General features: G+C 39.6%; 1 long non-coding RNA gene across 1 annotated transcript in view; it reads left to right on the top strand.

Annotated features, from left to right (window-relative positions):
• Positions 1-1,511: 1,511 nt before the first annotated feature.
• The window catches only part of LOC129047867 (uncharacterized), a 125,752-nt gene continuing 106,569 nt past the window's right edge, over positions 1,512-20,694 (top strand). Inside the window, exons 1-3 of the long non-coding RNA XR_008509718.2 lie at positions 1,512-3,384; positions 15,405-15,513; positions 20,087-20,300. This is a non-coding gene — a long non-coding RNA (uncharacterized LOC129047867). The remainder of the gene's footprint in view (positions 3,385-15,404; positions 15,514-20,086; positions 20,301-20,694) is intronic.

Raw genomic sequence — 20,694 nt, 5'->3', positions numbered from 1 at the left:
GTGGCTGTTACTGGGGCAAAGGTTTGGAGCCCGTGATTAAGTCCTCCTGCCATGATGCCTGAAATACCACTACAATGATTCCTTTGGCTACAGTTATTCCTACTCTGAAATCCCAGCCATTCTTTATTTTCTGCAAGTTCGTTTTATTATTTTAAGGATTTTGAAGGAAAATGTACATTTGGCCACAATTAGGCTGCACAGACTAACAAAAACATAAGTTTCTTTGCTTTTTGATGAAACTGTATCCACCCTTTTTACTAATTTTACATTTATTGAAGCTCTGATTGGTAATTTCAGATGTATTTTTTGTGAGGTAGAATGAATCATTTCATGCAAGCAGTTTGCTTTGTAAGCAAAAACCTTTTAATGCATGAACTTTATGGAGGGCTGCAGGAGGTGGCTGAGTAGTGGATAATGAGATTGACCCTTGCCAGCGAACAGGGTGGGTGTGGGAGGTTCACCTTCTCCCATCAGCCCATATTGATTGTCAACATCCAGTTCCTGAGGGAGGAGGGCCTAGGTCAGGTAGGTTTCTGATGTGGGAGAATGCAAGATTTACAAGTCTTAGGAGGCAAGAAACATCCTTAGCTCCCACTATGGGTAGGAGAACGAGAGAGTTCTGATGGGAGAGAAAGATGACAAAACTTGTTGCCTCCTTCAAGAGTGCATGCAGTCAGTTGTTTTTTAAGTAAAATAGTTCTTAGAGGAAGTGAAGTGGAGTCAGGGTAAAGTGTCTGATACAGTTATTTGCTGTAGGTATGGATATTTTCGTGACCAATCTAGGTTTGATTCCACTAAGGCTCTCTACTTAGTGGTGGTCCTGGGAGCAGCTTCCTCCTGAGCCTCAGGTTTCTCATCTATAAAGTGGAACCATTCATAACTTTTGTGAAATTACAGGGGGGATTAAATGAGAACAGCTGTGGCTCCTGAACATTAGAAACACCTGATGGTTTGTTTTCTAAAAAATTACATTTCCAGACCCCTGTGAATTCTAATTTAGTAGTTTTTTTGTTGTTGTTGTTTTGAGGGTTAAGGATTAGGGAATCTGGATTTTTTAAAAACAAACTTCTAAGATTATGCCAGTTTCAGGAACCACTGAGGATACCTGATGCAAACCCTGCCCTAGTTTCGACACACTCTGGTGCTGTTACTTGTATCTAGAAAATGGGACCTCAGGCCAGGCAATACCCATTTACTGACTTGGTTTGAACATCATGAGGTTTGCATTCATGCTCTTAGTTGCCCTAGCACCATAACTCAACAAATCAGCTGTGTACAGACTGGAGCTATGAAATGTGAAAAAAAAAAAAACACACAAACGTGGAAAACATGTGGCTTCACCCTGTTCTGCTGCTAGTATGTATAGTTTTTAGCTCTTCATTCTTGTGAGAGGAAACTTTAGTTCAGTTAATAATTTGTCTATTCTAACCCCTCTGTACCATAAACTAACAGGGACCAGAAACATCTCATTTCTAACTATCTCTCAGGTTTTTTTTTTTTTTGAGACAGAGTCTCGCTCTGTCGGCTAGGCTGGAGTGCAATGGCACGATCTCGGCTCACTGCAACCTCTGTCTCTCAGGCTCAAGTAACTCTTCTGCCTCAGCCTCCCGAGTAGCTGGGATTACAGGTATGTGCTACACGCCCGGCTAATTTTTGTATTTTTACTAGAGACAGGGTTCCTAGTTGGCCAGGCTGGTCTTGAACTCCTGACCTCAGGTAATCTACCCGCCTCGGCCTCTCAAAGTGCTGGGATTACAGGCGTGAGCCACCGCACCCAGCCCACTATCTCTCAGTTTTTTAACCACACACAATTTCACTTTTCCTTCCTATCAAGTAGGAAAAAATGCTAACATGTAGTGAAATGGTTTAGAGCTAAGATTCATATAACAAGCTAAGCTGAGTTCAAGGACTTGGAAAATGAGTGCCTTTGACAACAAACCTTCCCGTGTTTCTGTGCCCCATTTCTGCTTAGTCACATCTCTGCCCCCTCCCAACTGCCCAAGTTCCACTCCTGGGGCCCTTGTTATACTGGAAGACCACATTCCCAGAACTGTTTCGTAACCCATGCTCCACTGCTGCTCACATGTTTTCTTCTAACCGTCAGGATCCTCAGCCCTTGCTAAAGTAATTCAAAATCAGGTCAGTCCTCATGTCTAAAACAAATTCTCTCTTGGGAGACAATATGATTTTAAATATCTGCCCACAGCACCTTATAGTTCTAAAAGTAATGTGTATCTGGAATTTTTGTTGACATATCTGATTTGTTGGCTGTTAGAGGACTTTTGCCCTCCAGCAGCATATTGACCTCCATATGAGACTGATTTCATCTGTGTGTAGAGGAAATTACAGATCTGGAAAATTCACACCCTGGAGAACTAGTCACTGGGTAGTGAAGTCAGTACATCTACAGGATATGAGTATTTGTACTTGAGTAGAATCCCTTCTGATTACCTTCCGGAAGGTCATGGATTATACTGTGATTTTCCTCCAGCTTAAGCAATGTTCTCAGAACACAGATACTAGATGAGAAACAGTACCTGGCTCTGAAACATATAATCTACTCAGATTCCAGGCCCAGGGTCCTGGCCACAAGAAAGCATGTTTATCCTAACATCTTCCTGGAAGCTGTGCTCTGTGAGCACTGGAAAATTCTTTCTTTTTGTAATGTCTTGCATTTCTGTAAGTCACCTATTTTAATAGCTAAGAGGAAGAGATTTGTTAATTATAGCTTTCCTTTGTTGCAGCTCTATATTGAAAACATATGCCAGAAAAGTTAAGGAAAGATGCAAGTGGATAGATGATACACAAACAGGATTAGGAATCATGAGGATTAGGGGCTTCCTGTGCAGTTTTATCCAGGAACTGACCCCAGGAAGAGGGTCAGTTACAAACACAAAATTATTTTTGTGAGGGGAAGGTGTGATTTTGTTATATTGATTATATTTTATTTTATAATCAATACAATTATTGATTAGATTTTATTATAGAGATTATATTGATAATCTAAGTTTTCTGGCTCTTGTTTCAAATTCCTTGAAATGAGTCAATTTGTTGATTTCAGTCATAATTTACTGTAATATTATCTAAAATAATTGGATTTAAAGTTGATAACAAGTGTAAGTGTTGGATATTTTGGAGAGTCAGCTTCTAAATTAAGAATTTAGTATTTTTATTGTTGCTACCTAACACAAGAGGCTCTTTTTATTTGGTGCTAACTTTATTTTATCTGTTTACAGAAGACAAGTGGCTAATATGAAGCATAAAGGTAGCCAATTTTAGACTTACAGAATGGTAACATTGGAAGTAAAGAATGAGGAAGAAGAACAGTGACTCTACCTTGGTTTTCTTTCACTTTTCCTACCATCTCTGCTCTTCCACTAGCAGGTCAGAGCCAGCGGACTCTATCTATTCATTGAATTTCTGAGTGTGCTTAGTGAGAGAATAATTTTCTAAGCAAATTCTGCCCTCCCTGTTACTTTGTGTGTATGTGTGTGTGTGTGTTGCTCTCATATGTCTCAGAGTTCATTTGTTGTACTAATGTAATTATCTTGCTGAGGGCTACAAAAATAATGTTACACTGGTGTGTGTGGTAGGTAGACTCCTGCTTCAAGGGAAAAGTTAAATCTGTTAATTACCGTGGGGAAGTTAGCTACTTAGATATACCCACCTGCTTAGTATGAGTTTCTTAGTTTAGAAGGAATGAGGGCTTAGCTTCTCTCTGTGGTCAGACTTCTGTGAGTCAAGTTGCATTGAAATGGGCTGTTGAATAGTGGATGTTAAGGTTTCAGGTACCACTTGGAAAAAGAACAGGTTATAAAGGGGAGGCTACCCTGTATTAAAGAATATCATCTTCCCTGGACTCTGGCATTCTCTTTTGTTTACCAAAGCCAAGGACTATGTTTCTTAAAGTGAGGTTTATGGCCAATATCCATCAGAACTATGGAAACTGCAGATTCATGGACTCCATTCTAGGTGGATTGCATTAGAATCTTGGGTTGAAACCTAGAAATCTGCCCTTCAACCTAACTAGTAGAATGAGTCAGAGAACCTGGAAATGATGTGTGACAAAGATGGCATTAAAAATCAGCATGTAAATGATAAATTATTCAATAAATAATGTGAGAAAAATTGGTTTTCCATATGGAAAAAAATGTGATTAGATCCCTACCTCACACCATGAAACAAAATAAACTCCATCTCACATGAAAAGTATATTCATCCCAATAGCCCCCAAAGTTTTAACTGATTCCAGCATCAACTTTAAAATCTAAGTCCAAAGTGTCATCTAAATATAATTCAAATCAGATATAGGTGAGACTGAAGGTATGACACATCATGGGACAAATTATCTCCAGCTGTGAACCTGTGAAATCAAACATGTTATGTGCTTCCAAACACAATGGTGGGACAGGAACAGGATAGACATTTCCATTCCATTTGTAATGCCATCTTTGTCACACATCTATTTCCAGGTTCTGTGACTCATTCTACTAGTTAGGTTGCTTATTTAAGGGCAGAAGAGGGTAATGGGTCCTGAGCAATTCAAAACCTTAAAGCTTGAAAATAATCTTCTTTGACTCGAGGCTCTTCCTGCCAGTCCTAGCGGGGTTGAAGTTCCCCTTTCTGAACCCACTGGGGCATGGCCTTGCCCTCATGGCTTTGAGGAGCCCCATTCCCATGGCAGTTCTCTTAATGGGGCTTTGAGCAGGCCCCATCTCCATGGTGGCTCCTTGCCTGGGTCTTGAACCTGCAGCTCTCCCCAGATGTAATCATATGCCAGTGGCTCTAACTGTTGGTCTCAATGTGGCCATACCCCCCATGGCTCCACTGGGAATTGTCCTAGTGTGGGTCCCCTGCAGTGGCCCCACCTCATGGCTGCTTTCTGCCTGGGCTCCAGGCTCTCCAGGTCATCCTTTGAAATTTAGGTAGAGGGAGCCAGACCCTTATAGCTGTGCTGGGTGTAGTGCATATTGAATCAGGGCCACGAGAGCCACACCTGGGGCAGTGGAGGAGCATGGTGACAAAGTGCAGGAAGCAGAACCTTGAGGCAGGGCTGGGCAGAGGGTGCCAAGGTCCCAGGGGTGCCAATCACCCCTCCTTTGAAATCATTCTCTCCCCCAGGTCCTTGCACTTGGGCCTGTGAGTGGCAGCCCCAATCTGAAATGCCTTCAGGGTCATTCTTCTATTGTCTTGATGAGTAACACCTGGCCAATCCACACTAATTTCCTTATCAAAGGGTCATTTGACCACACCCTTGGTGTTAGCTCCCAACACATTTCTCACTTTTTACAGTATACACAGGCTGAGAATTTTCCAAATCTTTAAGTTCTGCTTCCTTATTGATTAAAAATCCATCTTTAATTCATTTCCCCTTTCTCACGTTTTACTATAAACATTCAAGAGAATCTAAGCCAGACCTTCAACACTTTGTTTAGAAGTTTATTCAGCCAAATATGCCATTTCATTACTCATAAGTTCTACCTTCCACAAAAACACTAGGCCAATAACATAATTCAGACAAGTTATTTGCCACTTGTCAAAGGTGACAAGGATCACCTTTCCTCCAGTTTCCAATAGCATATTCCTCATCTCCATCTGAGACCTTATCAGAATAGCCTTTACCATTCTGTTCATGATCATGTAGGTATTCTCTAAGAAGATTCAGCCTTTCTCTACAGCTCTTTTCTTCTGAGCCCTCACCAGAATCACCCTTTATGGTCCATTCATGCCAACGTAGGCTTTTTCTAGCATGGATCTCACTTCCAGCCTCTATCTATTAGCCAGGTCCAAGAGCTACTTCAACATTTTTAGGTATTTGTTATAATAGCACCCCACTTCTTGGTACCAATTTTGTTGTAGTACATTCAGGCTACTATATAAATTACTGTATACTAGGTAGCTAACAAGCAACAGAAATTTATTTCTCACAGTTCTGGAGACTGGGAAGTCTGAAATTAAGGTGCTGGCAGATTTGATGTCTGGTGGGACTCATTTCCTGGTTCATAGATGGAGCCTTGTTGCTTTCTCCTTACCTTCCAAAGGCCCCAGCGCCTAATAGCATGGCATTAGTGACTAGATTTCAACATAGGAATTTTAGGGAAACACAAACTTTCATACCATAGTGCAATGGAATTTTTTGTATGACAAAAGATACCATAAGCGAAGTCAAGAGACTCACCAAAAACTTGAACAAGATATTTGTAACAAGTATAACCCGTAAAGGATTACTATCAAGAATATATATATAGAATACATACATATATATATGTATTCTATAAATCACTGAGGAAAATAAAAGCAAGCCAGGAAAAAAATGGGCAAATGTTAATCATATCCAACTCATAGAATAGAAATCTGAATGGCAACTCTATTAGTATTCAGGGAAAATGAAATTAAAAAATGAAATACCATTCAAAGGGTTAGTGAATATGTAGAGAAAATAAAACTGTGGAATACATTGTTGGTTGGAAAGTAAGTTGGTACAAATACTTTGGAGGTCAAATTGGCAGTATCTAAAAGCTTTGTATATTTGCTACCCTAATTATATATATACACTTGTGAAATTCTTGCTCATGTATACAAGCAAACATGTTTAGACAAATTCATTGCTGTGTTTATATTGGTGAAAAATTGGAAAGAACATTAATGTTCATCATGCGGGACTACATAAACACATTATAGAATACATTGAACTACTCTACTTCAGTTAACTATGAATGAATTATGTCTCTGTGTATCAATATGGATACGTTCAGAAAACAGTGCTGGGTAGACAAGTTACAAATGAATTCATATGAAATGGTAATATTATATTTATAGATATACACTTATTTTTGAGGTTGCATGATCCAATTTCTTACCTCTAAGAAGAGATTTTCTTTCTTTCCTTGCTAAACTTGAAGATGCATTATTTTACATTTAGATCTCAGAATGTTGGGGCTAAAAACTCTCCTAGAAATTATCTTATCGAATCTCCCCATTTAAATTTTTTAAGAATAGACTTTTAATTTTAGAATAGCTTTAGATTCATAGAAAAATTATGAAGATAGTACAGGGAGTTCCCATATACCCTACACCTAGTTTCTCCTATCAACATCTTACATTAGTTTTTTGTTTTTTGTTTTAGACAAAGTCTTGCTCTGTCACCCAGGCTGGAGTGCAGTGGTGTGATCTCTGCTCACTGCAATCTCCACCTCCCAGGTTCAAGCAATTCTCCTGCCTCAGCCTCCCAAGTAGCTGGGATTACAGGCGCCCACCACCATGCCCAGCTAATTTTTGTGTTTTTAGTAGAGACGGGGATTTCACCATCTTGGACAGGCTGGTCTTGAACTCCTGACTTCATGATCCACCTGCCTCAGCCTCCCAAAGTGCTGGGATTACAGGTGTGAGCCACCATGCCCAGCCTAACATCTTACATTAGTATAGTACGTTTGTTACACTTAATTAACTAATGCTGATATAACAATTAAAGTTTATATTTTATTCAGAGTTTCTAACAAATGTTATTTATCTGTTCTAGGGTCCCATGAAGGATATTACATTGAATTTATCAGTCACATCTTTTTAGGCTCCTCTACATTGTAGCCATTTCTCAGACTTTGCCTTTTTTTGATGACTTTGACAGTTTTGAAGAGTACTGATCAGCTATTTTGTAGAATGTTCCTCATTAGAGGCTGTCTGATATTTTTCTCACTTTTAGACTGAGTTTCAGTGAGGAAGACTATAAAGTACTATTCCCATCACATTATATCAGCTGCACATATTATTATCATGACTTATCCCTTTTGATGTTAACCTTGATCACCTGGTGCAGGTAGGATTTGCCATGTTTCTTAGCTGCAGAGTTGCTTTTCTGCCCTCTCCCTCTTTTCCATGCTGTATTTTTTGGAAGGAAGTCACTATGTGCAATCCACATCAGTGTCTTTCTTAAAAGGAGAAATTGGAGCTCAGAAAAATAAAGTAATTTGCCCCAGATCATAGACTTATCTGGTCCACATTACGATTTGGGCCACAGTTAGAGGATTTTCTTAATGTATAATTTAATAATTTTAATTCAATCAATTTAATTGTAAAATTAACCAATGTAATTCAATTAATTTTATTTCACTTAAATCATACATTTAGTTTTATGTAAAATTAAGATTAAGGCAGTGGATTTTGTACATATAAAATCTACTTTCCGCTCCTCCTAACAACCCTTCCTCTTGAGACATATAGAATTATTAGATTCTATATTAACTCACACAAATCTGGCTCAACATAAAGCAAAATTTGTACTTGTTGGGAATGTGGAAGGAACTAGTATCAATGAGCAGGATGTAAAGGTCTGTGTGGACCAGAAAGCTACACTGAAAGCCTGCCCTTAACATTTGCCATTCAGAGGAAATTCCTGGGTCCTGGATCTTTGAAACATGGCTCAGAGGAGGTACCTCTGTACCTGCTCTGGTGGGGTGTCCTCCTGGGCTCCTGGATTCCTTGGCTCTTGGAGATAGGCACTGTAGATGAAGAGCCAGAGGGACGCTCCAAAGTGCTGGGTTACAAATCAGGGACCCCAGATACCCATATATGAGGGTGGTTCTTTAACCAGCCCTAGGGTTAAAGTATCTATTTGACTGGGGCTAAAGCCCTGGGGTTCAGTGAGAAGATAAATGATTGCAGGGTGGAGTGATAAAGTACAAGAAGCAATGATGAACAAAGGAAGCAATAAAATGTCGAACACAATTTCAAAAAGTATTTTCCATAAAATAACAAGAACAGTTGTTTTTGTGTTTTGTTTCAAAAGAAGCTAGAAATAAAATACTCCACAGTAACTTGGAAACCTTGAAGCAGAGGAAGTTTGGAGGAAGTTACTGTTTGCTAAGGTCCTTGTCTTTTTCCGTAGAGAAAAGAAATACTGATTACCTTTCACTTTGTCAGCGTATTATAAATGTAAGACTGTATGCTAAAATAAACACAAAATGCATAACTTCTACACTGGAAAGTGAAAAGAAAGAAGTCTATAAAATTGATCTGTTTAATAAAATAGCAAAAAGAAAAAAATAAGAATGGCAAAAAGTAAAATGTAAAGGTGGCAAAAATCAGTGTGAGCGCATGTGTGTGTGTATATATATATATATATATACACACACACACACACACACTATATATATATATTTGAGACAGAGTCTGGCTGAGTCACCCAGGCTGGAGTGCAGTGGCATGATCTCAGCTCTCTGCAATATTCACCTTCCAGGTTCAAGTGATTTTCCTGCCTCAGCCTCCCAAGTAGCTGGGATTACAGGCACTCACCACCACGCCCGGCTAATTTTTGTATTTTTAGTAGGGATGGGGTTTTGGCATGTTGGCCAGGCTGGTCTCATGTGATCTACCCATCTTGGTCTCCCAAAGTTCTGGGATTACAGGAGTGAACTGCTGCACCTGGCCAGTGTAAATATATTAATAATTATACAAAATAGATACAGGTTAAACTCACTTTTCTAATATTGAATTGGACAATCTCTGGACTAAAAAGGAAAATATAATTATGTGTTGTTTATAAACACATCTTAAAATGTTATGGAATGATTAAAAATGAAAAGAGAAAATGGTTTGTTAATTTTTTAAAAGTTGATAAAATTAATAATACTAATAGTAGAATATGAATAGAATATTCAGCAAAAAAAATGTATAAAGAAAAAAGACAATGCATATTAATAGGCAGTAGCATTACAAAATGAAGAGGAAGACTGGGTGCTGTTGTTCATACCTATAATTCCAGCACTTTGAGAAGCCAATGCAGCAGGATCGCTTGAGCCCAGGAGTTCAAGACCAGCTTGGGCAACATGGCAAAACTCCTTCTTTACAAAAAAACACAAAAGACAAGCTGGGCGTTGGCACGTGCCTGTAGTCCCAGCTGCTCAGAAGGCTGAGGTAGGTGGGAGGATCATTTGAGCCTGGGAGGTGGAGGCTACAGTGAGCCATGATCATACATCACTGTACTCCAGCCTGGATGACAGAGCAAGACTATGTCTCAGAAAAACAAAACAAAACAAAGCCCACCAACACAACAACAAAGAGAAATATCCCTCTCAGATCTCAGAAACTGATAGATCAAAGAGGCCAAACTAAGGAACCAATTGCTCTGATGAATTGTCAAAGTATGAGACTGTCTTGTTCTCCAGTTCAAGATATGGTGCCATCTTCAATTCACTTTACAGTGTGTGCCATGCATTTCCCCTGTATTTAAGCACATATTTTCAGTTCTCCAAACTCATCATGAGTTCTCTTCTCTATGGGCCTTTATACAAGGTTTTCTCACCTGGATCTTTCCTCCCCAAGACTTTTCTTGGCTAATGGGCTCCCATAGTACCTCATCCTTCTCCTCAAGTGGCATGTGAAATTCTGTATTTTAATTGCCTGTTACATTTTTTTTCCTCCCCTGCTAGGCAAAAAGCTTTGGAGGACTACGGCTATGCCGTTTTCTTTATTGCAGCACAGTGCCTGGCACGTGGTTTACTTCTTGAGGAAATAAATTAGTGAAGGAATGAGTTATGTAAAAATGAAATATGATAACAGATGGAGGGATTAATTCTACCTAAGGAAAAGGCTTCATAGAAGAAATGACCTTTAAGAAGAGACCTGGAAAATTAGTAAGGACAAAGGTTGTTCCCGGTGGAGGGAACAGTGTAAACAAACACCTGGAGGCTAGACAGGGCACAGCATGGCAGGGAATTTGAGTAGTCAAAGTGCTGGAGCATTTGTGGCAGAAATGAAGCAGAAAATAGAGATTGGGATCTCTATATAAAGCCTGGAATGCCATGCTGAGAAGTGTATAGTTTAATCTGCAAGCAAGGCACGTGTATTATAGATTGAAACATTAGGATGATCCTGGTAGTTATTAGAGCTGTTCACTGGATATTGCTAGTTCTTCACACTTCTAAGCCTGTATTAGGATTACATACTTCTCTGTATACTTTTGAGGTGAGTCAAAGTCACATGACTTACTTGGACCAATGCTAATGAGAAATGAGTGCAAGTGACATGTGCCATGTCTGCGTAGAAATTTTAAGAAACATTGTTCGATTTGTCGTTTTTCCTTTTTCTGCCTTAGCTTTTATGGAAGCATGAGACTTGGTCCTTGAATGAGAAAAACATAGAGAAGACTCAGCTATTCTTTCAGGGACATGAATAAGAAGACACAAGCCTTCTCTGCTTTATGACACTGAGAAGATTGGGTGTGGTGGCTCATGCTTGTAATCCCAGCACTTTGGGAGGCCAAGGCAAGAGGATTGCTTGAACCCAGGAGTTTGAGACCAGCATGGGCAACAAAGCAAGACTCTGTCTCTAACAAAAATTTTAAAAATGAGCCGAGTGTGGCAGGCTGAGGTGGGAGGATTGCTTGAGCCCAGGAGTTTGAGGTTACAGTGAGCTATGATCGTGCCACTGCACTCCAGCCTGGGTGACAGAACAAGACCCTATTTCAAAAAAAAAAAAAAAGAGAGACATGGAAATACAGTGGTTATTTGTTGTAGCATAACCTTGCCTGTTCTGATTAATGTGCATGTTTTAAAATCTGTCACTAGTTAGACTTGAGACCAGGAGAAAAATTAGGAGACCATTTAAATTGGTCAGGCATTATTAGTAGGAAAAGTGAAGAATGGACAGTGAGTGTGAGGACACAGACTGCATTGATTTTACTCATTTCTGTGTTTCTGGTGCCTGGTACAGTTCCTGGAATAAAAGAGAAGTAGAGGGAGAATCCTTGTGCTCACGCTTTCATAAGGACTTGTAGTAGATTGTTTAGTGTCCCCAAAAAGATAAAGATATGTCCAAGTTTTAACTTCTGATACCTATAAATGTGATTTTATTTGGAAATAAGGTCTTTGTAGATATAATTACTTAAATATCGTGAAGTGATAGTATCCTACACTTAGGATAGACTCTAAATCCAATGACTAGTGTTCTTCTAACAGAAAGGAGAAGGAGATTTGACATAGAGCATACAGGGAGACACAGGGGCCAGGGACATGTTAAGATAGAGTCAGAGAATAGAGTTATACAACTGTAAGCCAAAGGGCACCAACAATTGCCAGCAGCCATCAGAAACCAGGAGAGGAGTAAGAAATGGATTCGCCCTTAGAGCCTCCAGAAGGAACCAACCCCCTCAACATCTTGATTTTAAAGTTCTGGCCCCTAAGAATGTGAGAGAATAAATTTCTATTGTTTAAGTCATCAAGCCACCAAGTTGGTAGTTTTTTTTTTTTTTTTTTTTTTTAGAGTTGGAGCCTCCCTATGTTGCCCAGGCTGATCTCAAACTTCTGGGCTCAAGAGATACTCTTACCTTGGCCTCCCAAAGTGCTGAGATTACAAGTGTGAGCCACTGGCCCTGGCCTAGTTGTAATTTTTTTATAGCAGCCTCAGAAAACGAATATAGGACTTTCACTCCGCTTATCAGGTGAGATAGCATTACGGTAACATTTCCAATTACATTCTCTCTTCATTTTATACTCCACCTTTTTCACAAAATAAGAATTATTTATCCGATTTGTGATATTGTGGGATTCACTCATAGCAGCTAATATTCTTCTGGGCTGTGTTTTAGGCTAGTCTATAGGGTGGATATGTTCTTCTACTGATCTCCTCCACAAAGTAAGCAAGCCTGATTGATGATCCCAAGCCTGTTTTCTAGAAGCTCTCTAGGCTCAAGGGTTGCAAGACAGCACACAATTCCCCATGTGGCTGACTGGACATATTTGCTTTGCAGACTCTCTTTTTAGATGGATTGCAAATTTGGGCTTTTGCGTGTGTGTGTGTGTGCTCGTGTGCATGTGCATGTGTGTATTTGTGTGTATGGTGGTAGGGAGCCTCATTTGGATTGCACACACTCTAATTTCTGTCTGAAAAATGGATCTATCTCTGAGAATCGAACTTAGAAGGAGGAGAGGGTTATAACTGGCACTTTACAGAGCCATCCCCAAGAGAAGGTGTTCATTAAACATTTGTATAAATGAATAAAAATAAAAAGGATTTGATTCAATAGATCTCACAGAATTTAGCTTAACAAGACTGGGTGGTACTTACCGTTGGAGTTGAAGAAGAAAGAGTGTAAGATGATGCTGAGGTTTCTCACTTGGTGTGTGAAGATAATCGTGTTCTTAACTGAGTATTTGTGTGTAAGGACAGTCAGAATATAGAGGAGTTTATTTTAGTTTGGGATATAGTTGACAGAGATCTTTGTAAGTCACATAGATGATGATTTCCAGGAGATGGTTTGAAATGCTGTTTGGAGCTCAGGCTGGAATTGGAAATATGGATTTGGAATGAGATAATACGGAAATGTATATGCAATGGACCACTTTACTTTTGAGGGCTGAATAGAGGCAAAGATTCCAGAAAGGGTAACCAAAGAGGTTTTCATAAACTTTGGAAGAAAACCAAGAAAAAATGGCATTTCAGAAGTCAGAAAGGAGAAAATTTCAGGAAGGAGGAAGTTTTAAATAGTATCAAGTGTTGCTGAGACATTCAGCAGAATTAAAACCAAAAACAGGTAGAATTCCATTATATATATGTATATATATATATATATATATATATATGTATATAAATAAATATATATATATATTTTCCCCTGAGATTTATTTACAGAAAAGGCAGTTTGAATAAAGTGGCAAAAAGCGAACTAAAAATTATCTTTTCTAGTTGCTACCAAGTTGCTAGAAAGTCAGGGTGGAATCAAAGTTTTTGGAAAACAGGGAACTTTTAGTGTGAATGTAATGGGTGTTGGAGAAAGCTGGTTATATGAGCTCTGTGAAATCACGAAGTGTGGTTAGGCCCAGAAGAGGGGATTTGTGAGCTGGGGAGGAGGCATATGATAAAAGAAACAGGCATTTATTGAACATCTACTATGAACCGGAAGGTTTTACTTTTTGAAACTGGGTAACGAGGTACATGCAGAAGCCATTAACCAAGATAGAAAATCATGGGGAAAAAAAACTGGTCTTTAAGGTATTGGTAAGAACATGGTGAAAGGACTAATTAGGGGGGCCTGGGCTGAGTAGCCATGGATGTGAAGTTAGCTGGGAAGAGCAGTCAGTGGTCTTGCTGACTCTGAGGGGTTGAGGGGCTGGAGGTCACCAACAGGATGAGTTTCCATGGATGAGTCATGAGTACAGCACCACATATTATTTCAATCTCTTATCAAGGTCTACTTCATATTCAGTTAGTTATGATGCTGAAGATACAGCCCATCAACCCTAAGACTCCATCAATTGCAAGTCTTACCATTATTTTATGTATTACTAAGTAAGAAAGAGAAGAAAAAATAAAACAACTTTATATGAATTGATCACAGCAACCTCTTACTGCTTTGAAATGTCTCTCAGCTCTTCCAGAGGGTGTGGCAATTTGTCCTGCCCCCAGTTGCCTTCTTTGCCTTGTGATAGGCAATCATTTTGCACACACCTCAGTAACAAACCCTGACATCATATTCTTGTGAACATCTTTTTTAGCTCCCGTAAAGCACTTGTTATTCCTTTATAAGAAAATATGGAAGCATAGTCATTCTTCTCCTACAGTGAATATTCTCTGTTCAGTTTTTATGTCTTTGTACATACACAATAAACTGTTTATTTCACTTATGTCAAATTTATACCCCTCTGGTCTGTTTTCTGTGTCTTTTTACATTCTTGAAATCTTTTATCTAAATGTCAAATCATAGTTAAATTCGATGCTGTAGTACTGATGTATTAGTGTATTTTCTGTTGCTTATAACAGAATATCTGAAACTGGGTAGTTTATAAAGAAAAGGAATTTATTTCTTAAGGTTATGGAGGCTGGGAAGGCCAAGGTTGAGGGGCCGTGTCTGGTGAGGGCCTTCTTGCTGGTGAGGACTCTGAAGAGTCATGTGGCGGTGCAGGGCATCACACGGTGAGGGGACTGAGTGTGCTAACATGCTGGCTCATGGTCCAATCACCTCTTAAAGGCCCCATCTCTCAATATGCCACATTAAGTTTCAACATGAGTTTTGCAGGGGACATTCAAACCATAGCAACCAGGCTGTACATCATTCAACAGAGATGACGACATTCCTACGAACAGGAGTGGCCAATGCTATACATACCTCAGCAATGGCAACTACGTCATGACGGTGCCTCGATGACAGGAATTGTAAAATGCAACTCCCTGGAATGTAGAATTGCATTCCAATTTCAGAGATGTTAAATGTGAAAATAAAAATGTGTCTTAGTATTGCTGAAATATAAAAATTAAATTTTACAGAAATATGGTAATTGAAATTTACAGTTAAACTTCAACCTTAACTGTGACTACTCTTTGCTGTCTAGCTTATTTTTAGCATTCCTAACAGATACTATGTAAAAACTGATATGAGTCTTAACTTTTCTTATATTCTTTGTTATCCCCTGAAGGAGGTGTGAAATGCCCAAGAAGCCAGAGCTGTGGGAAGGGGAAAAATGAAGTCTTGTGTATTTTGCCCCCAATAACTCAAACTGGTGTATGTGTCTCCATCAGACAACGGTAGGTATTTTTCCTTCATAGGTGAAACTGGGTCTGCTTTAATTTCTATGAATTCTTTTTCTTAATCTCAGGGAAGGGAAAAGATGCCATACTGTTTTCTGAAACTCTAAAGATAAAAATCATTCATAGAATTGTAGTGCTGGAGGATCTCAGAAAACATCTAGTTCTAGAGTGGCATGTTTACAGATTGAACGACTAGTTAATGCAAGTCACATGTGACAAGCCATGGTCGAGTGTGTTACTCTTTGATGTGGAGGGAAAAAACAAACAGAGGTTAAGCCACCAAACTAGAGTTTTTAGTAAGTAAAAAAATTGTGCTTAGCAGACATGGCTGTTAAAGCCAGTCAGGTGTTCTTTACTAGATATTACACATTCCCAAGAACAAATCCTCTCCCCGTTTCTATATTCTGCCTTCCATCAGTCACACCTAGCTCTTGTCATTTAATTTTGCTTTGCCTTGTTTTTGTCCCTTGTTGGGTCAAGGTTAGTTTGTTTTGCAGAAATAACAAATGCCTGGGTTTCCCAGTCTTCAGAGCTCTGGGGTGAGTTAAATCCACAGATGTTTATGAGTGGTGACAATCCCTGTTGGCGGATGTTGTAGCAATACTTTGAGAACTGGCTATACTGAATGATGCCAGCTGAAGGGGAATCCTAGGAATTTGCTTTCATTTAGATCAGACATTTGATCCAATTGAAGAATGGCTCCCACATTTTTTTAACTCTTATAAGCCTTTATGAGGCCCAATTTTGCTTGTGCAATCTGAGAACATTTTTTGCTTTCATCCAATCTGGCTGGGAATAGGGGAGTGGAAGACAATTGTTCAAAAGGAAGCTCTTTGTACATACTGACTCTCAGATTTGTTTCATAAGAAAATTTCCATAGGAATTCTAGGAAGAGAAACAAATGGTTTAGGCAGAGAGCATTTGGTCTATTAAACATTCCAGTGGCTGGTTCTGTGGCCAGCAGGGCAGCCAAGCCTAAGGAATTTCAAGGGACACAGCCCTTTTTTTGAATTGGAGCCCTATGTCTGGCCACAATGCTAATTGTTTCACATCAGCAATTTAGTATGTTGTGCTATAGGGGTGCAGGGGGGTGGGTAAGGGGGGCTTCAATGGCTTCTTTTGTTAGAAACAGGCTAATTTCTAGTACTTATTCAAAAAGGTTACAATTAGAAAGGATGGTGCAACAGAGCCTGAGAAAGTAAACATGGGGGCACCCATCTCCTTTTCATTATAAATCGCTTCCCTTTCCCTGCTTCTGTAGCTGTCAGATGCTAAATACTTGTCATCTTGGGATTCTCTTTCGCTGGGCAAGAACATAGCCTAACCTAACGGTGGGTTGCAGATATCAGAATGCTGTAGTCTAAACAGCTGGCATGGGAAACAGGCATGGAAATGGAGGGTGGTAGGGATTTGAACAAAGCCCAAACTTGCCTTGGGTTATCTTGATTTACAGGAATCAACAGGACCTGGAAAAACTCCAAGCCATGAAGCCTTTGTTTGGGAAGTTTTGCAGGATAAAGGCTAGCCAGATCTAAATAAAGCTTTTCCATCAGGGTTTCAAAACAAAACATTGAAAAAAAACAGAGGGTGCCTTTATCTTTCCTTGCTACTGGCCAGGTTTTAAGTTCAGCAGGGAGAACTGGATGTGGGAAAAAGATGTAATCGGTTTCTTTGAACAACTCAAGAACAGATCCCATCCTGGAACACATAAACACTGCAGGGTTGGATTACCTAAAGCAAATTAGTTGTTTTTTTGTGATGTTTTTATTGTGGTTTTAATATTTGTAGGACTCACACCATAAGTTGGGGCAATGTCAAGCTGACACACAAAGCATCAGTAACTTAGAAAAGCTATACTGGTGGTGTGCCTATGCATCCTGTATTCCTTGATGCCACCTCGGGCATGGCCACCAAAGGAAGTCTGAGTCTCAGTTCCCTCCTCTGTGGAATGGTGATGCATAAATAATAATTTTACAAAAAGCCAAGCAAAAAAACCATAAGTAAATGTCAACTGTAAAGGTGTAGGACTTTGTACAGTGTCTGTGCCTTAAACACCTTGGTCTCTCCCTGACACGCTGATTTCACCTACAGTAGCCCCCCTCTATCTGTTGTTTTGTTTTCTGTGGTTTCAGTTACCAATGGTCACCCTTGGTCTGACAATATTAAATGGAACATTCCAGAAGTAAAAAATTTATAAGTTTTAAATTGCATGCCATTGTGAGTAGTGTGAAGAAATCTCATGCTGTCCCTTTGGGATGGGACTTATCCTTTTGCGCAATGTATTCACACTATATACACTACCTACTATGCTACCCACCTGCTAGTCACAATCGCCATCTTGGTTATTAGATGGAAAAAACAGCATATACAGGGTTCAGTCCTCTCCGTGGTTTCAGGCATCCACTGGGGGCCCTGGGATATATAACCCACATATAAGAGGTGACTACTGTATTCATGCATCCAACAATATTTATGGAACCAAAAAACACACAGTAGCTACTCGGTATTTGTTGAATAAAAATGTTTTATGACAAAGCATCATTATTATTCTTTGTAGCAGGGGTTGGCAAACTACAACCCACATTCCTCTTTTTGTAAACAAAATTTTATTGGAATACAGCCACACCCAGGATTGACTATGGCTGCTTTTGCACTGCAACAGCAGAGATGAGTAGCTGTGAAAGAGACTTTATGGGTTGTAAAGTCTAAAATACTTAGCATCTGGCCTTGGTGAAGAAAATCCGCAAAATCCCTGTACTATAGCACTAACCTAAAAACATTAGGCACCCTTCCCAAACTCCTCTAGTTTCCTGTAAACAATGTATCCATGAATATTTCTAGAATAATATTTGTCCAAGTATGCTCCAGGGCATGCTTGTTTTACAAGCTGCACCTTCCTGGTTTAGAAAGTTTAGAAAATAGACACATCATGAAAACGATGAAGTCTCACAGTTAGAAGAAGAATGTGTGTAATTTTGATTCAGTGTTTTCAAACTCATGGGACCCTATTAATCCTTTTTTTTCACAAATTAATGTTTTGTAGAAGGAAGTTGCCACATAAACACCTTAGGAAATATTGGTAAACAATGTATTTTGTGGGCTAACTCCAGAAAATTGGAAATGACTACCTAGTGTGTTGTGTTGAGAAGGATCATGAGGTACTGCCACAGTATGGTGGGATAGAATACAGCAAACAATTACCTAGATCAACCATGGCATGTGTGCTGAGAGTTTGCAACCACTTGTTTAGACCTTACTGAAAGTACTTTAAAATGAGAGTCCACATGGTCTCTACGTTGCTGCATATGAAGTGTGATTTCAAAGTTGCTTTTCTGGTGAGGCTTATAACCTAGTTATGAAGAAATTTCACAAACAATTACAGTGAGGGTAATTGTCTTATCTTCCAGGAGAACTTAGAAGATGACATTAAATTGATTATATATGTGAACATGATTATTATACATCATTCTGCTTCTGCTATTCCTATTATGCATATGTTATACCTTTTGAAGTTGTTCCTTAGTTCTTGGATATTCTTTCCTGTTTTTTCAGTGTTTTCTTTCTTTCGTCTTCAGATTTGGAAGTTTCTACTATGGTATTCTCAAGCTCAGAGATTCTTTCCTTAGCCATGTCTAGTCTACTATTGAGACCATCAAAGGCATTCTTCATTTCTGTTACAGTAATCTTGATCGCTAGCATTTCTTTTTGATTCTTAGAGTAACGATCTCTCTGCTTACTTTACCCATATGTCTTTGCATGTTTTCTACTTTTTAAATTAAAGTCCTTAACATAGTCATAGTTGTTTCAGATTCATGATCTGGGCTGGGCACAGTGGCTCATGCCTATAATCCCAGCATTCTAGGAGGCTGAGGTGGGGAGATTGCTTGAGGCCCTGAGTTCAAGACCAGTCTGGGCAGCATAGTGAGACCCCATCTCTAAAAAAAAAATAAAAAAAATAGCTGGCCATGTGGCATGCACTTGTAGTGCCAGCTACTTGGGAAGCTCAGGTGGGAGGATTGCTTGAGGCCAGGAGATTGAGGCTGCAGTGAGCTGTGACTGTGTCACTGCATTCCAGCCTGGGAGACAGAATGAGACCTTGTCTAAAACAAACAAACAAACAAAAAAACCTCCATCTAATAATTCCAACATCTCTGCCATATCTGAGTCTGGTTCTGAGGTTTGCTCAGTGTCTTCAAATTGTGTCTTTTGCCTTTTAGTATGCCTTATAATCTTTTCTTAAAAGCTAGACATGACATACTAGGTGAAAGTAATTCCAGTAAATAGACCTTTAGCAATGTGGCATAAGGTGTGGGGAGAGAGGAAGTCTGTGCCCCTGGGCTGGGCTGTGAACCTCCTAAGTGCTTCTCAGTTCTCTCTTTCCCCTTGGGTGGGACAGGATGGCTAAGGGGGCTGGAGCTAGGTTCTTCCCTTACTCCCTGTTGGTTAGGCTCTAAAATAACCCATTAAGGTAGGCACTGGTAAAACAGTTACTCTTGAGAGCAGACTTTGTTAAGATGCACAGAATGCTCTGGCATATTTTAAAATGGCTCCCTTTCCCCTCCACCTGCAGGAAGTCTCAGTGGATTTCTCTCCAGCCTTCATCGTGAGAACCTGGTAGAGATCGTGGAGAACTCACAAAAGCATGAGGTTGTTCCTGTGAATGGCCCCTCTGGAGTTTTTAACTCTCAGACCTGTCCACACCAAGGCTTCAGCAACTCTTCAGTTATAGCTTAGGTTTTCCTAGCCTTTCCTGTGGAGGTTTCTGCTCATGGAGTTCTGCTCTGGTAAGTTATTATTCTCCATAACTACCTGTCTGTCTCTCCAGCTTTGAGGGCAGCAGTTTGATGTGACCTCACTTCTCTGACAGATCTAGGAAAAGTTATTGATTTTCATTTTGTTCAGCTTTTTACTTGTTGTTAGGACAGAGTGATGACTTCCAAGCTTCTTACATGTCAGACCAGAAACTGGAAGTCTGCATCATTCTGTTTACCTTCCTGGGCCCTAAAAACATAACAAAGCAGATTTCTTGTCAGAATCTGTGAGTCAATGATATGGTTTGGATCTGTGTCCCTGTTCAAATCTCATGTTGAAATGTAATCCCCTGTGTTGGAGGTGGGGCTTGGTGGGAAGTGACTGGATCATGGGGGTGGTTTCTCATGGTCTAACACCATCTCCCTT

Source organism: Pongo abelii, chromosome 13 (assembly GCF_028885655.2).
Source record: "Pongo abelii isolate AG06213 chromosome 13, NHGRI_mPonAbe1-v2.0_pri, whole genome shotgun sequence".
NCBI lineage: Eukaryota > Metazoa > Chordata > Mammalia > Primates > Hominidae > Pongo > Pongo abelii.
Note: the sequence above shows the minus strand (reverse complement) of the source record. Positions and strands in the feature narration are given on the sequence as shown.